The sequence below is a fragment of the Passer domesticus genome, chromosome 3 (genome assembly GCF_036417665.1).
Source record: "Passer domesticus isolate bPasDom1 chromosome 3, bPasDom1.hap1, whole genome shotgun sequence".
NCBI classification, from domain to species: Eukaryota; Metazoa; Chordata; class Aves; order Passeriformes; family Passeridae; genus Passer; species Passer domesticus.
Genome location: NC_087476.1, coordinates 53,323,181 through 53,334,319, shown reverse-complemented (window position 1 = coordinate 53,334,319; position 11,139 = coordinate 53,323,181). Strand labels below are relative to the sequence as shown.

General features: G+C 42.8%; 1 long non-coding RNA gene across 1 annotated transcript; it reads right to left on the bottom strand.

Moving 5' to 3' along the window:
• Positions 1–260: 260 nt before the first annotated feature.
• LOC135298094 (uncharacterized) lies at positions 261–8,937 on the bottom strand. The gene is made up of 3 exons (XR_010360067.1): positions 8,716–8,937; positions 444–584; positions 261–356 (listed from the first exon to the last, which is right to left on the bottom strand). It is a non-coding gene; the product is annotated as an uncharacterized LOC135298094 (long non-coding RNA).
• Positions 8,938–11,139: the final 2,202 nt, after the last annotated feature.

The following is an 11,139-nucleotide window of genomic DNA, read 5'->3' as shown; positions in this document are numbered from 1 at the left end:
ATAGACAAAGGAATGCGCAGAGGCAAAGTCAGACAACTGATAGAGTATGAGAAAGTAAACCCAAGCTCATTACATTTCTGATTTCCAAAATCATTCTTGTTAGTTTTGATTCACCCAGGCTTGAGGCATTTTGCATAAAACCCTGGAAAGCACCCCTCCCTCCCTCCCTCCCTCCCTCCCTCCCTCCCTCCCTCCCTCCCTCCCTCCCTCCCTCCCTCCCTCCCTCCCTCCCTCCCTCCCTCCCTCCCTCCCTCCCTCCCCTTGTGCCTGTGTCTCCTAGGGTGATGGGGGAGCTTGTCTGTCCTGTGGGAAATCCACGTGCATGTCCCTCTTTGCAATTACATTTGCTGTGGACTCTGCAGCAAAAAATTGAAAGGCACATCTTACCTAACGGTTTGCATCATGTGGGCAGAGGTTTTTCCAGCCCATCATCTGCAGCTTACTGTCCATGTTCCTCCCAACTTTCCAGTTCCATGGTAGCACCTTGCCCAGGTTGCTCTCACTGTCCAGTTCTCTGCTGAGCTGCTGAGAATCCCTGTCACTGCAAGCTGAGGGACATCCCTTCCTCTGTGGCAGTCTCCCTGCTGGAAAAGTCCTAACTGATTTTAGAAAAAGGAAATAATTGATCAGAAATCACTGGCTACATCAGGAGAGAGCCACCTTGATATCTCTGTTTGGAGAGAGGAGAAACAATGGTTTGATTTCCAGTTCTCCATATTCTTGAAGGTGCCTTACCCTACCGAACCCAATGCAATCCAATGCCATCCAATGGTTTATGTTTGGCCTTAGCTGGAAATACTTCAAACTTTCCTGGTAGCATCAATGTACACAGCATGATTTTCATAAGAAACTTTAGCTTCAGTGCATCCTCTTTTCTTACAAAGCTGCTACATTGAAAAGATTGGTTAAATTCCTCAGCAATATTTTTCCTTTAGTTCTTTCTAACCACAGCATTGAGCCTCCCTCAGGAACAGTGTGGGCCATAGGGCTGGTGGATGAACTATGGCTGTGTTTTTCAAAGAAATCAGATGTATGAAGAGGAAACCAGGGTTAATATGAAACATTGCCCTACACCTCACATTGGCTCAAAGAACATATTTTTCTTCTCTGCCTCTTTCCTTCTCTCTTTTGCTCTCTTCCCTGTTTTTTCTTTTCATTATTAATTGAGATGGATAATTTTTTCCAAAGTTTACAAAGAGGAAGTGCAGAGTCTGGTGTCACTGTTTATGTGTAGAGATTGACTGCTGCCCATCAAATTAAAAAAAAAAACAAACCAGCATCACTAGAACATTATAAAAGTATATTTTATTCAAATTAAATGACTGGCTGCTGCTTTGGCCTCATCTATGCTTTTATAACTAAGTGGAATATTTTACACTTTTCATCTTCAAAGCCCTTTATAAGTGTTTACTCATTAATCTTCACAGTGACCTCAAGAAATATCGTTTTTTTATCATGACCATGAAGAAAGTGGAGAGGACCTGATGAAAATATCATTTTTCTTATGAGTTGCTTCCCAGCAGAACTTCTGTTGTGATACTGGTGGTGGGAGATCTGGTGAGGACAAGGCAGCAGCAGCCACTTACATGCAAACACTGCCCAGGGAATCTGCCCTGGACCATGAATAGAAGATACATATGGTTGTTGAATTAGCAGTGATCAGTCACAGCAGTGTTACAATTATTCCTACCAATTATTCCTATTGGTGGAACTGCAGCAGTGGGAATGTTCTTTGGACTAAAATCAGTACAGATACAGCAAAATATATTTGCCCACAACCAAGCTTATTAGGTATTGCAACACAATTCTTGTGTAAATACTCCCATTAAGTTCAGCTGGAATTATGAACTCTTAACTCAGGATGCACTGGAAGTGATAGCTAGGTTGTGGAGAGGTGAAAACAATAGTGCCAGTAATTCAGTTTAAATGGCTTTTCCTGGTTGTTTTTATTTTTTTGAACTTTTTTTTTCAAAAAAATTGCTGATCTTGAAAGCAGATGCATCCAACCCTATTCTTCTTCTTCCTGTGGAGGAATGTGTTGCAAGCACTCTTACATGGCAATGAGGTCTGCTTCCCACAGGGACTTGGAGGGCTGAGAAGGCAGAGAACATGTGGCAAAAATCAGGGCTGTTGAGCAGTTTTTGAAGGGCAGTGAGTAGCATTAGCTCCATGAGATGCTAATTAATGATAGAAATGCAATACTGTCATCAGAAGTACTGTGGCCCAGATTTGTAATCTCAGGTGATCCAGACTGTGGAGTAGTCTGCCTCAAGACAAGAATTTCCACATATATAAAACCCTTTAGGGATAGATAATTAACTTAAAATTAATAAGCATTCCTCATCCAGATTATTTTTCACTAATCATCAGTTTCCAACATTTTGCCTTCACCCAGTTTAGTTAAAGAGGTGAAGTCAAACCCATCCAAGCCCTATATAAATATTATTTCATTTCTTAATACTAGCTCATTTAAATTCACTTAACAGCTCTTCTTGACAACTAAAAAGGCATTTTAAAAGAGGTGGAACTACCTCACTAGTTGGGATTTATGCCAGCTATTAAAACCACAGAGAACGTTGTACCGGGGCAGATTACGTTGCATCTGCTCTCCTGGGGATTCTTGTTCCTGCCTCTGCACTGCCTTTTCCAAATTACTGCCAAAGACAAACACTGCAATATTCACAGATTCAGGCTTGTTATGTCTCTGCTGCACCAAAAGTTCCCCGGTTCAACTAAACCACTTACACACAGAATCTTAAGAAGGTCCTGTCTCCTACCCAGGATTAAAGAGTAAAGTTCTCAGGATTTTTGTCCTTGCTTTTCTGGCTCATTATCAAAACCACTGAGGAGCTCTCCTGTCCCTTGCAAAATCTCACACGAGCAATATGTTCCCTGGCAGTCAGTGCCTGTATGAAAGGGAGTGGCACAAAGACACAGAACTAAACTAAACTCAACTTTCTTCAAGCTGAAGCTGAAGGAAAACCCTAAAGAGACAGAAGTGGGGGAAAAAAAGCTTAGCAGACTGAACTCTTGCAAATGCCATTCTTGTGGCATTAACTTTCTGTGGTGGATTTTGGTAGAACTGGGTCCAGAATGAGTATAAGACGGGTGTCAGATGGGATTCTGCAATCCCACCCAGTGCTGGTCAGCATTAACATCTGCACAGTTTCGGTTAGTGGTGTGCAGTTTATGTGGCTGGCAGGGTAGCTGTACCATGGTTAGAGACACTATGACAAAGGCTTGTCACCCAGGGATAATCTCGTGGGAATAGGGCTCTATTTCTTCCAGTGCCTGCTGGGATCCAGAAGCCAGGTAGCTGCTTTGCTTGAGGATGACCCCCCCAAGGTGGGAAGCTCTGCTGGACCTGGGTTGGTCCTGCAGGGAGACCACTTGGAGAGCCTTGTGCTGAGCCACGACACAAGGCTCAAGATCACATGAAAGTTTAGCTGAGCCTGGCCCTGTGCTAAAGCTCTCACCTCTTCCCAGATGCCCAGGTACTTATGGGCTAAGCATGTGCAGAGGTGGCTCTGTTTTGGGATGGCTGGCACTGCCTTACAGAGCCTGAGTTGCCTCTGTGTTCCACATACTCTCACTCATCTCTGCCTCCCTGTGTTATCTGAACTTCATTGAGGATACCTGCTCTCCTCATCCTCCACTCCAGACAGCACAGGGTTAACCAAATTTGTTGGGCTGACTGAGCCTAAATCTTAGTTTTCTCTTGCAAAAACAGGATGCAGGAAAGGCTTTGGTAGACATTGGTTTGACTGTGAAAACAGGTGTCTATCTGAAGACTAAGAATAAAAATGCCACCCTAAAATGAAAACCCCAGAAAAGACCAAGAAAACAGGAGAAATACAACCACTTAATGATGCCCCAGACTGTCTAGGTGGCAGCCTGCTGGGGCAAGCACCCTCGATTAATGGAGTAACCTCTCACCCCTGGAAACTAGTTTAAATCTTGCCTTAGGGTAATAAAGGAAAATTGCATCTGATGGTGTCAAATTAGTCCCTAGTGGACTTTCCTGCACATCACAAATTCACCACAAATTTCATGTAGTTTGTCATGATTGGCAGAATCTGCTGGGGAGAAGTTTAGGATGAGAATAGCTGAGGTTTTTTAGGCTGGAAGTCAAGAGTCTTTTTGCAAATGGCTTTAACACTATCAGCGCTTCGCTGTCAGAGCAAAGCCTCAGATTCACCCCCACTCCTCAAAGCAAAGGAAACAAATAGAGGAACTGCCATCTCATGACAGAACTGAGCCATTATTCTCTCTCTTGGCTCTAGAGCCAAGGTGGTTTGTCAGAGACAGATCTGGCCTATCCCAGATCGACATCAATGTCTCATTTGTGAAGATATTTGGGGTTTCCATCAGTCTATAAAGGATAAAAATAATATAGTCACATGTTAGGGTTTAAAATAATCAAACCTTCTAAAAAACAGTGGACTTGGCATAAATAAACTGCAGATTCTCTTGAAATGTGACCATTTCACACATCCTGCACTGTGTGAAATGGCAGCTGGGAGAATCCCTAAGTCTGAAGGTATAATCTGCTTCAGACACAGGCACATATCTGTGCCTCACACTTACTCTGTACACACAGAATTTGAGGATAAACAACTCAAAAAGCCTCTCCTGTGCATTAGAATTGTGAACAAATTATCTCTAAAGAAATAAAAAGACCTTTTTTTAAAGGCTTCAAAGAAGATTTACAAGAGCAGGGGAGCAAATAGGAAAAAAAAAAAGAATGCAAAGCAGCAGCAGGAAGATGGTGTTTGGAGTAATTCTCATAGCTAATGGGATGTCACATCTCTCTTCTCTTGGTTCTGGTACCTGAGCAAAACCAACGTTGATGGAGCCGCTGAACAGCGAACTGGAGAATTTACTGAAAATGAAAGTCCCTTCATTCAACAGTGTAATTTGAGAAAAAAAAAAGACTTTTTTTTGGCCACTGTGAGAAAGAGATGTGTGCTGGCCCACATGGTGTTGGAGTAATAACACTAGCTACTGATGCAGTCTGGTGTAACCATACAGTGCTTTGAAAATATCACAGCCCCTCTTTGTGCTATTGCTGGATGTCCTTGCTGCCAGTCATAGCACTTGTCAAATGGCTGCTTTCCAAATTTATTGACTTTGCTCGTATCCTGTTGAAAATCCTTAATAATGGTGTTGAATTGGATATAAACATGTGCTTAATGTCTTTGAACATGAAACTTAAGCACTTTGCAAAGATTAGGTGAAATAAGCCACAGTAACATGTAAGTTTTCTTTTAAACAACAGGAGGAAACACTATGCTTGTTTTTATGAACAGTCTCACTTGACAAAACAGAATTTAGAAACACTGAGCTACCCTGTCCTGCTGGTCATTTTGGCTGAACTCCCCCAGGATGGAGATGGCAGTGCCCTGTTGAAAGCCTGGTGCTTCCCTGAGCCCATGATGGATGTGCATAGGCAGGAGGATGGCTGCCAGTGAGCCTGCAAGTGGAAATGGACTAGAAACCATTGCTATGGAAGTTAGGATGATGTCTGGGGGTGTTGGAGCATGAGGACAGTACCAAATCCAGCCCTTGACCTGTTGTGTGCCCCACAAGAGGGCAGTTTCATGGACACCTCTGTTTTGCTGCATTTTCTTCCCATCCTCCTTCCCCAGCTTGCCAGGAATCCCTGCTGTGTCATTTTGTGGAGACCTCTCAGCACAGTGCCTGTACCTACTACAGGGGGTGGCCTCTGAGCAATGCAAATGAATAGCATAGTGGAAAACATAAATTAGAACTTTTTTCCAATATATGCATGTGTAATGTCATTTCTTACATAACTAAGAAACATGCAAATAAGATACACTTTAGAAGTTCTGTCTGAACAAAAGAATTCCAGTGTCCATTCCTACCTGTTCTCACCTTTAACATCTCCCTTTGAATGATTAATATCACAATTTTGCATAAAGCTTTCCTCTAGCATAGAGGAATACAATTCCATTGTATTGCAGATCCCTATCTAGCTCCCTGATATGAGCAAGTGCCAACACTTAAATCTATTTTCTGGTGGAAGCAAGTAGCTCTAAAGGCCATCTACAAAGCTGAGTTAAGAAGAACATTAAGATGAAATACTTGGGCTCAAATAATAGAATCACAGAATTACAGAACAACTTGAGTTGGAAAGGACCTTTAAAGGTTATCTAGATCAACCTCTCTGCAATTAGCATGGATACCTGCAACTGGATATGTTTGCTCAGGGCCTCATCCCCATTCCTGGCCTTGGAGGTTTCCAGGATGAAGTATCTACCACCTCTATGAATCACAGAATCATTTAGGTTGGAAAAGACGTCTAGATCATCAAGTCCAGCCATTGACTGATCATCACCTTGTCATCTAGACCACAGCACTGAGTGCTATGTCCAGTTGTTTCTTGAACAACTCCAGGGATGGTGACTTCATTACCTCCCTGGGCAGTACATTCCAATGTTTAACAAACATTTCTGTTGTCAAATTCTTCTTGATGTCCAACCTGAACTTCCTCTGGTGACTTCTGAGCAACCTGAACCCAACCTTCTCCTCTGAGTAACCTGTGCTGATGCTTCAGCTCTCACATAATAAAAAATGTCGTCTTTACATCTTCTCTAATTATACCCATTTTAAGTTCAAACCCATTGCCCCTTGTCCTGTTGCAACAAGGCCCTGCTAAGAAGTTTGTCTCCATCTTTCTCATAAGCTGTTTTCAAATACTGAAAGGCAGGAGTCTTCTTTTCTCCACGTTGAATAATCCCAACTCTATCAGCCTGTTTTCATAGGAGAGGGGCTCCAGCCCTCTGATCATCTTCATGGATTTCCTTTGGCTCTTTTCCAAGAGGTCCACATATTTCCTGTGCTGAGGGCTCCAAAGCTGGACAAAGTACTCCAGGTGGGGTCTCACCAGAGCAGAGTAGAGAGTCTGAATCACCTCCCTTGACCTGCTGGGCACACTGCTTCGGCTGCAGCCCAGGATACAGATTGCCTTTTTGCACTGCCAGCTCACATTGCCAGGTCATGTCCAGCTTTTTATTCATCAGTATTCCCAAGTCCTTCTTAGCAAGGTTGCTCTCAATTCATTCTATGCCCAGCCTGTGTTTCTTCTTTAGGATTGCTTCAAGCCAGGTGCAGCACCTGGAACTTGGCTTAGGTGAGCCTCAAGCAGTTCCTAGTAGCCCAGCCCTTGGGCTTGTCCAGGTCCCTCTGGGTGGCATTCTGTCCTTCAGACATGTCAATCACATCACTCAGCTTGATGTAGTCTCAAACGTGGTGAGGGTGCACTCAATCCCATTGTCTATGTCATTGATGAAGATATTAAACACTACTGGTCCCAGTATGAGTCCCTGAGGGACACCATCTGCAACTGGACATTGGAGAAAAAAAGCTGGTTTGTACTTCACCCTTTTCCTTTACAATTGTTACCAGTTTGTCAGTCTTGTCCATCTGGGGGGTACGCTTTCTTTCATCTTCCTTTTCTGGTTTACATACCTGTAGCAGCCCTTCTTGTTATTCCTTGCATCCTTTTCCAAGTTCAACCCCAGCTGACCCCATCCCTGCACAACTGAGCAGCAATCCTCTGCTTGTCCCAGGGTGCCTGTCCCTGCTTCCCCTGCCTGCACGTTTGCTTCTTTTCCTTTATTTTGGCTATCAGGTCTCTACTCAGCCATGCCAGTTCCTTGCCATTCTTGCCCAATTTCTTGTGCATGGCAATTGAGAGCTCTTGCACTCTTGCCCAGTAGCAGTAGACACAAGATTTCCTTTGTTACCTCAGTCTCTGTCTCTCACCCATAAGCTTTTAGTCTGCTGCTCTTCAGAGGCAGCTCTTCATACTCTATCCATTTCTGGATCTAGAGGGCAGCCCCTTCACCCCTCCTTCCTCTCCTGTCCTGCCTGAACAGCCTGTAGCTATCAAAAGCTGCATTCCAGTAATGGGATTCATCCCACCAAATTTCAGTTATGGCAATCAGGTCATCACTTTCTAGTTACACAGTGGCTTTCATCTTCTCTCTGTCCTGACTTGGTACCAGAAAGGTGAGGAAAAAAAAAGAGAGGAGTAAAGAGCTGAAATATATTCAAATTATTTTAAAAATAAGTGTCTTTTCTAATGTACTCTCCCAGTTCCTTTTTTTCATAAAAACCAAAATAATCCCCAGAGTGTCTTGAATCAAAGCCTCCTGTACCATTTGCCACTTTTTAGGAGCAAAGATAACCTGGAATTTTACTTCAGCTCAATTTCATTTTTCGTATAAGCAAAAGAGCAAAAGATTCTCAGCATGTGCAGAGATGAACAGAGACATGTTCATTCCCTTTCACACATAAACTGCCCCAACCTCTTCAAATAATACTTTCATCAGAAAATACTGGTAGAGGGAAAGGTCACGGGATGTGATGTACAATGGGTAGCTGAGGACAACCCGGGATGATGTCATGGGCAAGATCTGACAGCAGAGGAAGGATACAGATCTACACTTTCATTAGTCATGGTTTCTGTACAAATCCGTGCAGAATTTTTTCCTTAAAAAAAAATACATCCCTTAACAATTTTAATCTAAACCAGCACCGTTAGCTAGTAAAAACAGTGAGGTCTCATCTTTTTGCTGTCTACTCGCTAACAGCTTAAATTAGACTTAGAAAATTCTTTCTTCTATGGATGTCTGGGGCATAAATAACACCATATGTTCAGCAGTAGTTTAAATAAAATATCATTCTTACCTTGACAATGACACTGCAGTTTAGGAGCCATGGCTGCAATCACAATGCAAACACTGAAGTATTCTGCCTAATCTTGATAAAATATTGTAATACTTCCTTCCTGCCTTTAAACTGAATTATAAATATAGCATTATATTTGTGAGGGAAAAAACCCATGATCTTCTAGCTTTGTGCTGCCGATATATACAAATCAGAAAATTTAAATGCCATGAAGAACAACCCACAGAGTGAAAAACTTGTTCCTAAGAACATATGGACCCCACTGGCCTCAGGAAATATTTGAAGAGTGAACACATATTTCATCAAGATTTTTGAAATCCCAGGGGTGAGAAAGGAATGAAAACATGACAGACTAATTTAAAATGGCAGGTACTGCACTTTTCCTGTTCAACACTGGAAATCAGATACCTAATATTAACAGAAGTAATTATTTTTATTACTCCTATTAAAGAAGCTAACACCTGCCATCTCCCAGATTTCTGAGAGGGGTTGAATTTTTCCCCTCTGCAGAGGTGGTTATATTGCCCTGGTTGGGGGCAAATGCCATTACTTTATAGAGTGATGTCTATTTTATCTTCCCAGAAGACTGTACCTGGAAGAGTCTGTTCTGTGCAGAGGGAGAAATAAACTCTCACTGCTGGACAGAAGCAAAGGCAGCAGCCTCTGAACGCAGCAGGGGCAGATGTTTTGTTTGGGGAGGATGGGAGGCAGCTGCCTTGCTGCCTGTTCATCCCAAGGATGACCCCTGCTGCAGCCTGGCTGCTGGAGGTAGTGGAGGTCAGGGTGCTCAACGCTGCACCATGGGGATCTGCTTTCTCCTCAGATCTTCTGCTTTGGGAAAGTCATTCACCTCCCATGTTTCCCTCTGCCCTTTGTAGGGGTTAATAAGATGGTAAGGAGACATTTAGATTGCTCATTTTCCTATTCAGGGCTGAACAGTTTTTAAACCCATTTCCATAAATAAAAGCGGACACAACTTAAAATTGATGACAGGCAGTTGATTCCTGCTTTTCCTGAGTGCCTTTCACTGTCTTCTTCAGCTGCTTGCCTGCTCATCAGACCCATTTTACTTCCAAAGTTCTAGAATGATACTTTAAACATTTAATTCCTGCAATTGAAGTGTCATTTTCAATGTTAGATATGACCACCTCTCTTTTTTCTCACCTATTTTGGTAAAGCTGAGTTTATATACAGAGATAAGCTTTTTAACCTTCTGACTATATGCAAAAGTGTCTGACATAAAGTATGATTCCAGGGAATTTTTGCAGTTGTTGCTGTTGTCGCAGTCTCTCAGCACAGGCAGGTAGGCATACATGATAGTGATAAGAAATTTTCTACCAACCCTAAACCACAGGATTTTCAAAGACATTGCACATGTTTTTCAGGCTACTGCATGAAACATTCCCTTGAGAGCCCAGAGGGCTTGGATTTACTGCTGCTCACACAGGGTATGTGTTGCGCTCTAACTAGATGAATTTTGCCTATAAATCACATGCAAGTTACCTACTTTTGCCTTTGCAGCAGACGAATGGGACGCCAGCCTGGTCATGCATGGTTGATGCTTTCTAGTAGCGTGTAGCTGAAATATTGCAAAGTTGGAACATTTACAGAGATGAGTTTGCTGTGCTGGCATCCAATGCAGCAAAACCCTGTCACCACTTCCGAATTTTTCAGAGGTTTTCACAAGGTTGGTTTTTCTCAGGTTCAAGGGCACATGAGTCATGTTACTGTCATCAGGGGAAAGAAAGCTTTGGTGACAGAGTCCTCCTAAAGACTGCTCCTTCATCTGGGCTTGTTGTGTGGTCGCTGATTTCCCCAGAGGGGCAGTAAACCAGTGAGTCTCTCACACAAGCAATGTTCTAAGTATATTCCTTCAGCTTTGAGGCCTTTACTGCTGCCAAACCCCACTAAGAGTCGTGTTAAGTGGTATAATGGCACTGAGCATCACTGGGCACAGACACATTTTCAGTGGTTGTGGAGAAATGAATCTGCCTTGGTAAAAATGAATGTGTGCTGTGAAAACCCTGATAAGAAATATGAGATGCTAAGATACATCAGGCTGCCACCAGTTTTTAGTGATCATATTGATAGTTATGTCTAGAAGCAGATCAAATAGCCAGCCTCCCAGACTCCACAAGCAAATGACATTGGTGTCTCTTGCAGGTGGCTTTCTGCCTATATGAGAAGATCTGCACATGCTGGAAGAAAAAGTAATAGGTGAAGAAGAAATATGAGAGAAATTAAGAGACAAGAAACTTCACTGTGTGCACCAAACTCCAGGCTGAGAGGTATGAGCCCAACTTCAGCCCTTCTACCAGCATTGATGGTTCACCCTTCCTGGTTTTCAGCCAATACTTAAGTAATAAAGGGAATTAGAAATATGGACTGATAATTACCATTCATAAATAACACAGTTCATACAGA